Raw genomic sequence first — 11,310 nt, 5'->3', positions numbered from 1 at the left:
TTCAATATAAGATGATGAGCCATAGAATTTCTCCACAAATTTCAACCCAAACTTCTTTTCATAAACTTCCCCAGTATACTTTTTGCATATTTGGGAAGAAATTTGGAAGGTGAAAGACATAGCAGGGAAGAGAATAAGAATCTGGGATAGGAGGAATAAAAAAGAAGGTTCTGTGAAACACATACAGACTGGGAAAAGAAAATACCACACACAAAAAAAAGAGTAGAAATTAACAGAAAAGAAAAGCAAGAAATTTATAGGTACAATCTCATCCATTGAGTTTAGCATTACCTTCAAATTTGCACATCAACCTAAAGCAGCAAAGAGAACTTGAAGGTATGCAAGAACAAAACTCCTTGCTTTGAGACAATTGTGGGGGATCAAAACTATCTTGCTTTGTATCAATGTACTTGTTTACTCTATGTTGTAAGGGAGCTTTTGAAGAAAAATGTTTGCCATCCATAGATGCAGTGCAATCCCTATCAAAATTACAATAGCATTTTTCACAAAATAGAAAAAAATGTAAAATTCATATGAAACCACAAAAGACTCCAAATAGCCAAAGCAATTTCGAGGAAAAAAAAAAAAGAACCAAAACTGAGGTATCACACGCTTCCTGATTTCAAACTACACTACAAAGCTATAGTAATTTAAACAGTGTGGTACTGGCATAAATAATAGACACATAAACCAATGGAACAGAATAGAAAGTCCAGAAATAAACCCCTGCATATTTGGTCAACTAATGTTTGACAAGAAGACAAGAACACTCAATGGGAAAGAAGAGCCTCTTTAACAAATGGTACTGGGAAAACTGAATAACCACATGAAAAAAAAAATTAAATTGGACCCCTATCTTATGCCACTCACAAAAATTATCTTAACATGGATTGAACATTTAAGGGTAAGACTGGATTACCAAAACCTCCTAGAAGAAAACCTTGACATTGGTTTTCTTCATAAGACATTATGTCATTATTCAATATGTTTTCAGTGACTTTATTTCTAAATAAAATCACTTTCTGAGATACTGGGAATTAGGACTTCAACCCATGACTTCTGGAGGGACATAAGTCAACCCATGACAGTCCACCCTCTCACCCCCCAAAATTCATGTCTTTCTTTCATGCAAAATACATTCACCCATCTCAAAATTCCTGAAAGTCTTAATCCATTCCAGCATTAATTCTAATCTTAAAATCTAATTTCATTTAAATCAAGTTTGGGTGAGATTGAGGGTCAGATTCATTCTGGGACAAAATCCCACTCCATCTATGAACCTGTAAAACCAGATAACAAGTTGTCCACTTGAAAATTCAATATTGGGATAGGCATAGGATAGACATTCCCATTCCAAAAGAAGAAAGATGAGGGAGAAAAGGGTCACAGAAAAGTCCACAACCCAGGAGGGTTAATTCCATTCGATTTTAAGACTTGAGGATAATCTTCTTTGGTACAATGTTCAGTTTTTCAGGGTCATAGGAGTGGTGGTCCTGTTCCCTCATCAATGGGTAGCAGCCCACCTTCTGCAACTAAAGAGGTGACCCAGCCTTCTGGAACCAAGAAGAAGCCACCCTTGGGGTCATTTTCCCTTTTTCTTATCCGTCTCTGTCCCTTTCAATCCTGGCTGGCAGTGTTTATGCTGATAAAAATTTCTCAAAAACTTTGTTAGTCTCCTGTGCCATTCATAGGAGTCCAGACCATCAGACAAAAGAATCTCCCATAGATCTTTCCTATATACAACTTCATCTCTACTTATGGCTTCTGCTGAGATGTTTGATTGGATTCATGAGTCACACATCTAATTTCTTTAGTAAATAGCGATCTAGCCACATCCTTGACATTCTCCCCAAAGTAAGCTTTCTCATTTTTTTCCAATATGGATAGACTGAGAATTTTCCAAATCTTCAAGTTCTAGTTTGTTTTTGCTTAACAATTTCTTTTTCAATTTATCTGTTTCACATTTACTATAAACAGCAAGGAGAAACCAGGCCACACCTTGAACACTTTGCTGAGAAACCCTTTTAGTTAAATATCAATATTTGTTATATATAAATTCTACTTCCACAAAATACCAGAACATAAGTCAGATAAGTTCTATGCCACTTTATAAAAAGGACTGCCTTTCCTCAGTTTTCAATAACATGTTCATCATTTCCTTTGAGACCTCACCAAAAATTCCTTTAAGGTCCATATTTGGGCACTTGGCGGGATGAGCACTGGGTGTTATGCTATATGTTGGCAAACTCCAATAAAAAAAAATTTTTTAAAAAAGGTCCATATTTGGGGGCACCTGCATGGCTCAGTGGTCGAGTGTCTGCCTCTGGCTCAGGTCGTAATCCCAGGGTCCTGGGATTGAGTACTGCATTGGGCTCCCCAAGGGAGCCTGCTTCTCCCTCTGCCTATGTCTCTGCCTTTCTCTGTGTGTCTTTCATGAATAAATAAACAAAACATTTTCTTAAAAAAAGTTTTATATTTGTACTAACTCTCTTATCCAGGCAATCTAGGCTTTTTCTATCATGCACCTCATAAAACTCTCTCAGCTTACCTATTACCCACTCTCAAAGTCACATTCTCTTTTTAGATATTTGTTACAGCAGCATCCAACTCCTGGTACAGAAATATGTATATGTTTGCTAAGGCTGAATGGCTTACACTACATAAACTTGTTTGTCTTCCAATTTGGAGGTTAGCAGTCCAAAATCAAGGTGTTGGCAGGGTTGGTTCCTTCTGAGGGCTGTGAGCGAAGGATCTGTTCCAGGCCCCTCTCCTTGGTTTGTAGATGGCTGTCATCTTGTTCACTTGGTATTCTCCTAGTATGCATGCCTGTGTCCACATTTACCCTTTTATGAGGATGCTAGTTATATCGGATTGGAAGCCCACACTACTCTAGTATGACCTCATTTTTTTTTTTTTTTAGATTTCATGTATTTATTTGAGAGACAGAAAGAGAGCAAAAGAGAGAGAGAGCACAAGCAGGGTGAGGGGCAGAGGGAGAGGCGGATTCCCCACTGATCTGGGAGCGCAGTGCTGGACTCGATCCTGGAACTCCAGGATCATGACATGAGCCAAAGCAGACACTTAACTGACTGAGCCACCTGGGAACCCCTCATATGACTTCATCTTAACTAATTACATCTACAATGAACCTATTTCCAAATAAGGTCATATTTTGAGGCATTAGGGGTTAGGATTTCAACTGATGGACCTTGAGGGAGACACAATTTAACCTACAGCAATGTTGATGACCAAAACTCTGTGGTAGTCATTTGTAATGATCACCAAATAATTCTGTTTGTCCTCCTTCTGGACACATGGCAGGTATACTTTTAGTCCCCTTTTGGATGAATGGGAGTACATGACTAATTCTAGCCTGTGAATTTTGAGCAAAAGTTATTTGTGTGGAATGAGTATATAATTGCCAGTGCAAAATTCTCAAGAGTTCTCTTTTCCTTTGTATTAAGCAACCAACATATTCCAGACAATGATTACTTGGCTGCCTGGGTTCCTGAGTAAATATTATGAGCAGAGGCTTTCTGCCCACATATGATTGCTATGTAGCATTAGTGGAAGATAAACATTGCTAGTTTTAAACCACTGAAATTTCCCAGTTATTTGGTCCTGCAGCATGACTTGGCCCATCCTGACTAGTCTTTATAGTCTATCATGACCAGTACAGACAGGTGCCAAGTAAGTGCTTAATGATATCTACGGTTTTTGAGTATCTACTATAGGAGAGAAGTTATTGAGCATTGGTTACAACAAAGATTTTTTTTCTTAATTCTCTCTGCCCTCAAAGAACTCACAGAATAATGAGAGAGAAAAAAGCAGCTAAAAGAATCCAGTGTGGTTGATGCAGTGATAGAGGGAAGCACAGCAGAATGTCGCAGGGAAACATCATGTCTTGTAGGGGAGTAAGAGGGAAACGGGCAGTCACTAAACACTTCTAATGACATCTAATGATGGGCTAGCTAGAAGGGAGGAGAAACAAATAGCAGGAGCATATGTACCAGGTCACAGTAGTGTCAGGGCAGCAGCAAGCATCAAAGTGTAGATAGGAGCTGGGGTATGAGGAGACGGTTGAGAGAGGCCAATGGCAGAGCATGAAGGGCCATGTGGGTGTTTTGATTTTATCCTACAGGCAATGAGAAATCAAAAGTTCTAAAGTGATGAAGAATATAACAATTTTCAGTTTAGATAGATTGTACCAGTCGTATAGCAGTTGCTTTTGTGCCCTGCACCACATCCCCTCAGCCACCTGACTTTGGTGCGGCTGGGATGATCAGCTCTGCATTTCTGCCAGCTAAATGCCCCAAGTGCACACAGCAGCATTTCTTCAATTTTCTGCCTTACAACTTTTCTAAAGCCATGGAAAGTATAGATAGGAAGGGATTCATGCCAATAGGGCAACCTCAACATATAGAAGACTGGAAGAGAAATGTCCCAACCCCTTTTACTTTGGAACGATCATTCAAAGGTACACATTCTACATGGTTGCTCAGATATTCCCCAGCAGAACTGAGTCCTGAAGCCCACAGTGGTAACCAACTCAGTAACACTCCTCTGACTGATTTTCCTTTCCTGCCTGTCTTGCTCTTCCACATCAGCATTGTAGTTTTCTGTGATCACCTCCTGATTAATACGTGCAACCAAATCCATGCCTCAGGCTCAGCTTTCTGGGAAATCCAAATTAAGGTAAATAGCAAAGTTAAGAAGAAGCGTTAAGTGATAAAGGTTTTTAAATTTTCTTAAGGTAAAACCATGATTCTCTGACAAACATAAAATGAACACATCAAAGATTTTATTTAACTTACTAATTAATGAGGGAACCAATAAGATGTTACAACTGGTTCAAAGGAGAATTCAAATTACTACACAAAAATAGCTCAATAAGGATTACTGAGAAGTCAACCTTTTCCTTCACCAGAGCAGAATCATTTGCATGTATGTAGTAGACTGGATCCATTTATATTGCTATCAGCTACAATTAAAGAGTTTTAAAAAGGTCAAAGACAATAAAAGGCAGGAAAAAAAAAACTGGCAGGAAGCCAATAAGGGTACTCAGCAACTTACCTGTTTGTTTGTTTGATGCATTCCAGTCCTTCACAACTTTTCCTTACAAATGAAATAAGAAAGACCAACAGAGTAACTCTGTAGGAATTGCATAGGGTCCCTGACTTACAATGGCTCAACTTAATGACTTTTTGACTTTTCATTCAGTAGAAGCTGCACATCAGATTTTGAATTTCTGTATTCTCCAGAGCTAGCAATATGCGGCATGATCCAATCTTATGATGCCAGACACTGCAATGAGCTGCAACTCTATAGGCTGCATGATCATGGAGTAAAAACCAATACATGAACAACCACTCTGTTTTTCACTTTCAGTACAGAATTCAATAAATTCAATATTCAACACTTCATCAAATAGGCTTCGTGTTAGATGATATTGCCCAACTATATATAGGCTACTGTAAGTGTCTGAGCACATTAAAAATAGGTATCTTGAGCTCTGATGTCCAGTAGGTTAGGTGTATTAACTGCATTCTTGACTTATGATATTTTCAATTTGTGATGGGTTTATCAGGAGGTAATCCCACCATAAGTCCAGAAAGATTTACAGTTCAACATGCACATGACAAGTAACAAGAATGAGTGCCTAAACACATTCTTGGGATTCTAAGGATAACCTAAAGGGATTTTGGAAGTTAGAAAAGTCTTTATCAACTAATGGGATGTGCGGAATGGAAGACGGAAGATTGAAAGATAACACCATGTTTATGTGAGGCCATTAAATGCTCCCATTTATTGAACTGAATTGAATAAATGGAAAATTATAAGAGTAGAAAAGCTTGAAAATTGGAGAGGTAGCTGTCACTAACCAAATTTGGTATCTCCAACATCATACTTCTCTCATCAAGGTGAGGAAGTGAGGAAGTGGGAGGAGGCAGTCTCGCTCAGTGAGCACAGGTCTTAAAGTCAATCAAACAATGATTGAATCACGATTTACCACTTCCTGGTTATATGTTGTGGAGAAGTAGTGTAGCCATTCTGAGATGCAGTGGCATTTTTTTTTTCCAAAGTTGGTGTAAGGATTAACTGAATTATTGTTTGCAAAGATCTTATCTTGCCGTTAAACACATAGTTACCTCTTAATACATAGTAACTATTATTATTTAATCAGAATTAGAGTGTTCTGCATGTAAGCACCTAAGGTCTGGCATTGATACTATTCCAGGATTAATAAATAACATTAAACTTTCTCTGTGGATTTCCTTATCAAACAGGGACACAGTAATAACCTCCACTTACCTTTGTCTTTGAAAGTGTTTTACTTTTCTTTAGTTAAATGAGATTTATATGAGGTTAGCATTTATTTAAAAATAGGGGAAGGACCCGTCACCAAGATGCCTAATGTGATTAATGTGGATCATTCACTGCTACTAGCTCATAAGGAGAAGCTACTAACGTCTTAAAATTTAAGCTGAAACTTTAATGTCAAGCTGATTTATTCAGTCATTCCTTATAATATTCCCCCTTCCCTCATATGTCATGGTAGTTTACAGTTTTGTATGGAAGAAGATTTGACTTGGTGAAAAGACTAAAGCACTGTGCAAAGGAAGAAATTCTTAGTGCTACATATGTCCTGGTCAAAAATGAATGCCTTTCAGGCCTAGAATTTTGCATTGTCTGTCTCATATGTGTCTCTCTGTCTTCACAGAAATAACAAAATCTTCCAAGCTGTTGCAAGTTTGACTCATCTTTGTCCTCTTTTAAGAAGTATCAAGGATCATGACTGTAGAAAGAGTTCCTGATATTGGTAGCATGGGTGGGGATGATGATGGTGGTGGTGGCAATGCTGCTGCTAATAGTGATGCTAATTATGACAGAGAATTATTATAACATGTTTGCATATAGACACTTTCTCTTGCTCAGTGCTAGGTATTATTCTCCTTTTTCTCAGTAGGTGTATGTGTCACCTTCTAGTATTTCATCAAGTCCTGGGTATCCTCACATGGGATGGTAAGAGGAATATGAATCTGAGGGCAAAAGAAAGGAATAAGGAAAAAGAAAAATTTCCCTCAGACTGAAAGAGGTTAGAGATTGACCTGTCTCAAGAGAAGGTGTAATTGCTCGTTACTCTGAGTGGACATGCTTGCCTCAGAGTATGTGATGGTGGGAGGCATGAGAGTAGACTTCAGGCATGGGAGCACCCATTCTCAACAAGCATCTTATGACCTGAGTATGACTCAGCAGAGCCCCTGGATGGACCAAAACTTTCCTGAAGGAGCTAGGACAATAGGCGGCCACCAACTAGCATGATAGAAGGGCTTTCCCACTGCTTTATTGCTGGGAAGATAGTAGGGCCTTTGGGTACACCTTTGGATGTGTATGTGTGTGTGTGTGTGAGAGAGAGAGAGAGAGAGACAGAGACAGAGACAGAGACAGAGAGAGACAGAGAAAGGTAAAACTCTATAACAAAATGAAATTGAGCTTACTTAAATAAAATAGGGGAGTGTGATATTTCTTGGATCTTGAGGTTTTGAGTAAGAGTTGAATGTCTATATAATGCTGATAATGACAATAACAAATATGAAGTGTGTTTGGTTTCAGGTGTGATTTATCCCAGGAAAACTTTACATTCTTACAACAAACCTGAGATAGCTGCTACATCTGCAAACAGAAAACTGGGGAAGTTAAGTTGCACAAGGTAGACAACCAAAGGAGTTACACAGACAGGACTAACACGCATGGATCTATTTGACCTCAAAGCTCATTTTTTAATTATTATAGCAGAAACTCTGGCCTCTGACCTCAAAGCTGGCTTTATGGGCAGACAAACCAGGCAGCTGGCATTGTGGTGGGATTTGAAAGTGAGTAAAGATGCCCTAAAGAAAAGTATTTCCCTCTGAGACTTAGTGTTTTAGGTAATAAAGCTATTCTTGGGAGAGGGGAGTGTGAAGTACTTTCTTCTCATTAGCCACAGCTCAAATAGAGATGGGCACCAGTACAAGGATAAGGATTGGGTGTTTATAACAAAATGGAGCCAGGAGCCTTGGGCTGTGAGGCTCTGGAGGATGGGGTGGGTGAGGACAGAGCCCAAGGAAGGGACCTGTTCCAGGAAACTGCAGGGGCAGACAGGCTGTGGGAGTGAGGAGTCTGAAGATGAACAGGGCATTTCTACATATAAATGGAGACGGAGAACTATGTGCCTACTTCATAGTTTTCAAAAAGCTGACTCTGCCCCATAACCCCCTTGAAATTTCCTGGTGCCTCAGGCAACCTGACAGTCTGCCAAATGAAAGTTTGGAAAAGGTGACAAAATCTTGACAGAATGTGAGAGCTGGAAGGGATCTCAGGATCGTCCTGTCCAATCATTTGCCAAGTTCTAGATAAAGAGGCTTTTTTAGCTAACCAAATCTTACCCAGAAGTCAGGTGAGCAAAAGAGACAAAAACAGCTCTTTTGGTTGACACTGAGTTGGGAGGCAAGTGGCCTGTCCATTCTTTTTTCTCCCTTTCCCTTTTCCTTCCAAAGTGTGGGACTGTTCACCCTTAAAGTCTGGAGGATGCTAGAGGGCATCATTTGAAAAATGACGGAGAGTCCTAACCTCTCATTCTTGGCCAAGCAAGAGTCTTTCAGATAAAAAGACAAAGTAGCTGGCTAGAAGACTTGACCCAACAATTCTTGATCTCCAAGTCAGTATTTTTATTTGTCTTTTTACTATGTAGGTTTTCTATAAACTTACCTTTTATGTATCTCAGTAGTCCTGCAGAAACAAGTAAGCTGAGGTTACTAGTACCACAGCAAGAGCAGTAACTAACCCAGGGTCTGTTACATGCCAGGATATAAAGAATAATTTATCTACATTAGCATGACCTCACAACCAAATTAAGAGCTATGTTTTATTCCCATTTTATCGATGGGAATCTGGAGTTCAGATAAATAGACTACTTCAAGCTTGCAAAGAACATGTTTCGGGAAGCAGAAATTGAATGCAATCAGTCTAACCCCTAGAGCTCTCATTGATCCCCCAATTCTTCACTTGGATCCTCATGGAGTGTGTTTCCTTTTATGATCCTGGTTTCCCTTTCCAAAAGTTACCTGAATAGAGGACCCTGTACTCTGAAATGCAATCCCTCTTTTTTAAAAAAATAAAAATAAAAAAATATATATATATACACCCAGGTGGGCACACACACACACACACACATACACATACTTGCACATATATATCCATACATGGTGATCCTCATAATAGGTCTGTAAAAAACTCAATTGAATGCTTTCAATTTCCTTAATTGAATTCTCTGGGCAAGCCCTATCAAAACAGTTCTAGAATCCCATGAAACTACAGCTTGCGTACCTGGATGGACAGTGAACAAAATCCTAGCGAGAAGCAAAGGTGAGAGAGAAGTAAAGGGAGGAAAGTCACGGCCCTTGAAAACATTGCAGTTCTGAGCTTACTCCACAGGGGTGCCAAGCAAGATGAGAAACTGACCCTATATGTTCAGTGGGAAAATCAAAAAGTAGGCCAAGTGCACATTAGTTAATATTAAAGTGAGAGTCTCTGGAATTGTTTCTGCAAATCCCTCACTCACTGGTCTAATTAGGGAAAATGGAGGATCCCAATGTATCAGTAATTTCACACCAGTGGAAAGCACTGGAGTTACATAAATGTTTACCTCAATAATCCAGGCTCAGGGTTATGCCTGCCTCTGAATACTTTGCAAAGAAGGAGGGGACATGAACGAATGCCTGAGGCTACTGAAGTTGCCCCCAAAATAAGAAAATAAAAGCCAGGCACGGGCATGGGTCACTCTCAGCATGGTATAAAAAAAATATGAGTCCCACAAATTCCGCTTTGCAGCTACCACCTAACAAGCTGCTTCTCTGCCACTCAGAACCCACCCTTGTGTCGAGCAGGGACAGGGGTGTAGAGCACTGATCATCTATCATTTCTGGCTAGGCAGCTCTGAGATGGAGGAAATAAATTGCCCCTTCTGTCTCTTTTTCCTCTTGTTTATATTTAACTGTCTTAAAATACTACCGGAAGATGCAATAAAAGATTACAGAAAACACATCACTCACCATCCGATATTTTTTTGCCCCAGCTTTGTACAACACTAATGGACATTTGCACAGCTCTGTGCAGTTGGCACAACTCTTTCAGCAGCATCAATTAATTACATTATCATATGAACACTGCTGGGAACCAGGCAGGGCTTTTAAGCTAAAAATGTAGAAACTAACTCTCAGACAAGCTGAGCAACTTTCCCAAGATCACACAGCTGATGAGCTGTGAAGCCCACAGCTCTTCTACTTGCAATGTGGCTGATTTGTCTCCTTTGTTACCAAAATAGGAGTTTTGTCTGTCTTCCTGTTAATTGTGTCTCTCCACAGGAATATTTATTTTCCAGCCAATGACAATGTGGCACACTTTTTTTTCAATCCTTACTGAGTGATTTTCCAATAATTTTTAAATACTCATCAGTAAAACATTTCTACAAGGTTATTAAGTCCTTCACAAGCTTGTTAGAGGGCCACTTTACTGGCAGCCAAAAAAATGCATTAATACATTCTTGTGTGTGAAGTAGGTTAAAAATAATATGTATACCCGAGATAATGGAAACATGTTGACATTATTAAGGTTATAACACATTTGAAGTTACCTTAATTGTAATATTGAGCAAATTAAAGATTATCAAGTACGGTGTCCCTGAACATCCTGGAGCTGCATCTTTCCCCATTTGACTAATTGCCGTGACACTTGAGATCTCAGTGTGATGTTTCCCTCCACACAAGTGCACAAGTGGAGGCCACCGCACCTCTTTAAATAAACAGGCAGATGTGCTTAAATAATAAATTAATTTATCGAGAGAAGTCAGAGTTTCAGTCTCGATCCTTTGGCTTTGCCATGCACATCCTCCACTGGCTGAACAAAAGGGAGGTAAGTTGCAATTTTTACTCTAGCAAACTTAGGTGGAAAGGAGAGATTCTTCTTACTATTTTACCTGTAATTGAGCTCAGGAGAGGGTCATACCCTTTATATCACTACAATGGGCTGGGATCCGCAAACCTTCCATCTCTGATAGCAAATACTTTAGGCTTTCTGGGCTGGATGATCTCTGTTGCAGCTACTCAACTTTACTAGGGGGTTGAGAAAGCCAAAGACAATAATAGATAAACAAGCTGACGTGGCCATGTGTAGATTAAGCTTTATTTTCAAAAACAGGCAGTTGCTGGATTTAGCTGACGTGAGTGCTGTCTCTTGGCTCCCAGTGAGGTAGTGGGTGGAGCACTTGCCTGG

The sequence above is a fragment of the Vulpes vulpes genome, chromosome 11 (assembly GCF_048418805.1).
Source record: "Vulpes vulpes isolate BD-2025 chromosome 11, VulVul3, whole genome shotgun sequence".
Taxonomy (NCBI): domain Eukaryota; kingdom Metazoa; phylum Chordata; class Mammalia; order Carnivora; family Canidae; genus Vulpes; species Vulpes vulpes.
This window is presented reverse-complemented; position numbering follows the sequence as displayed.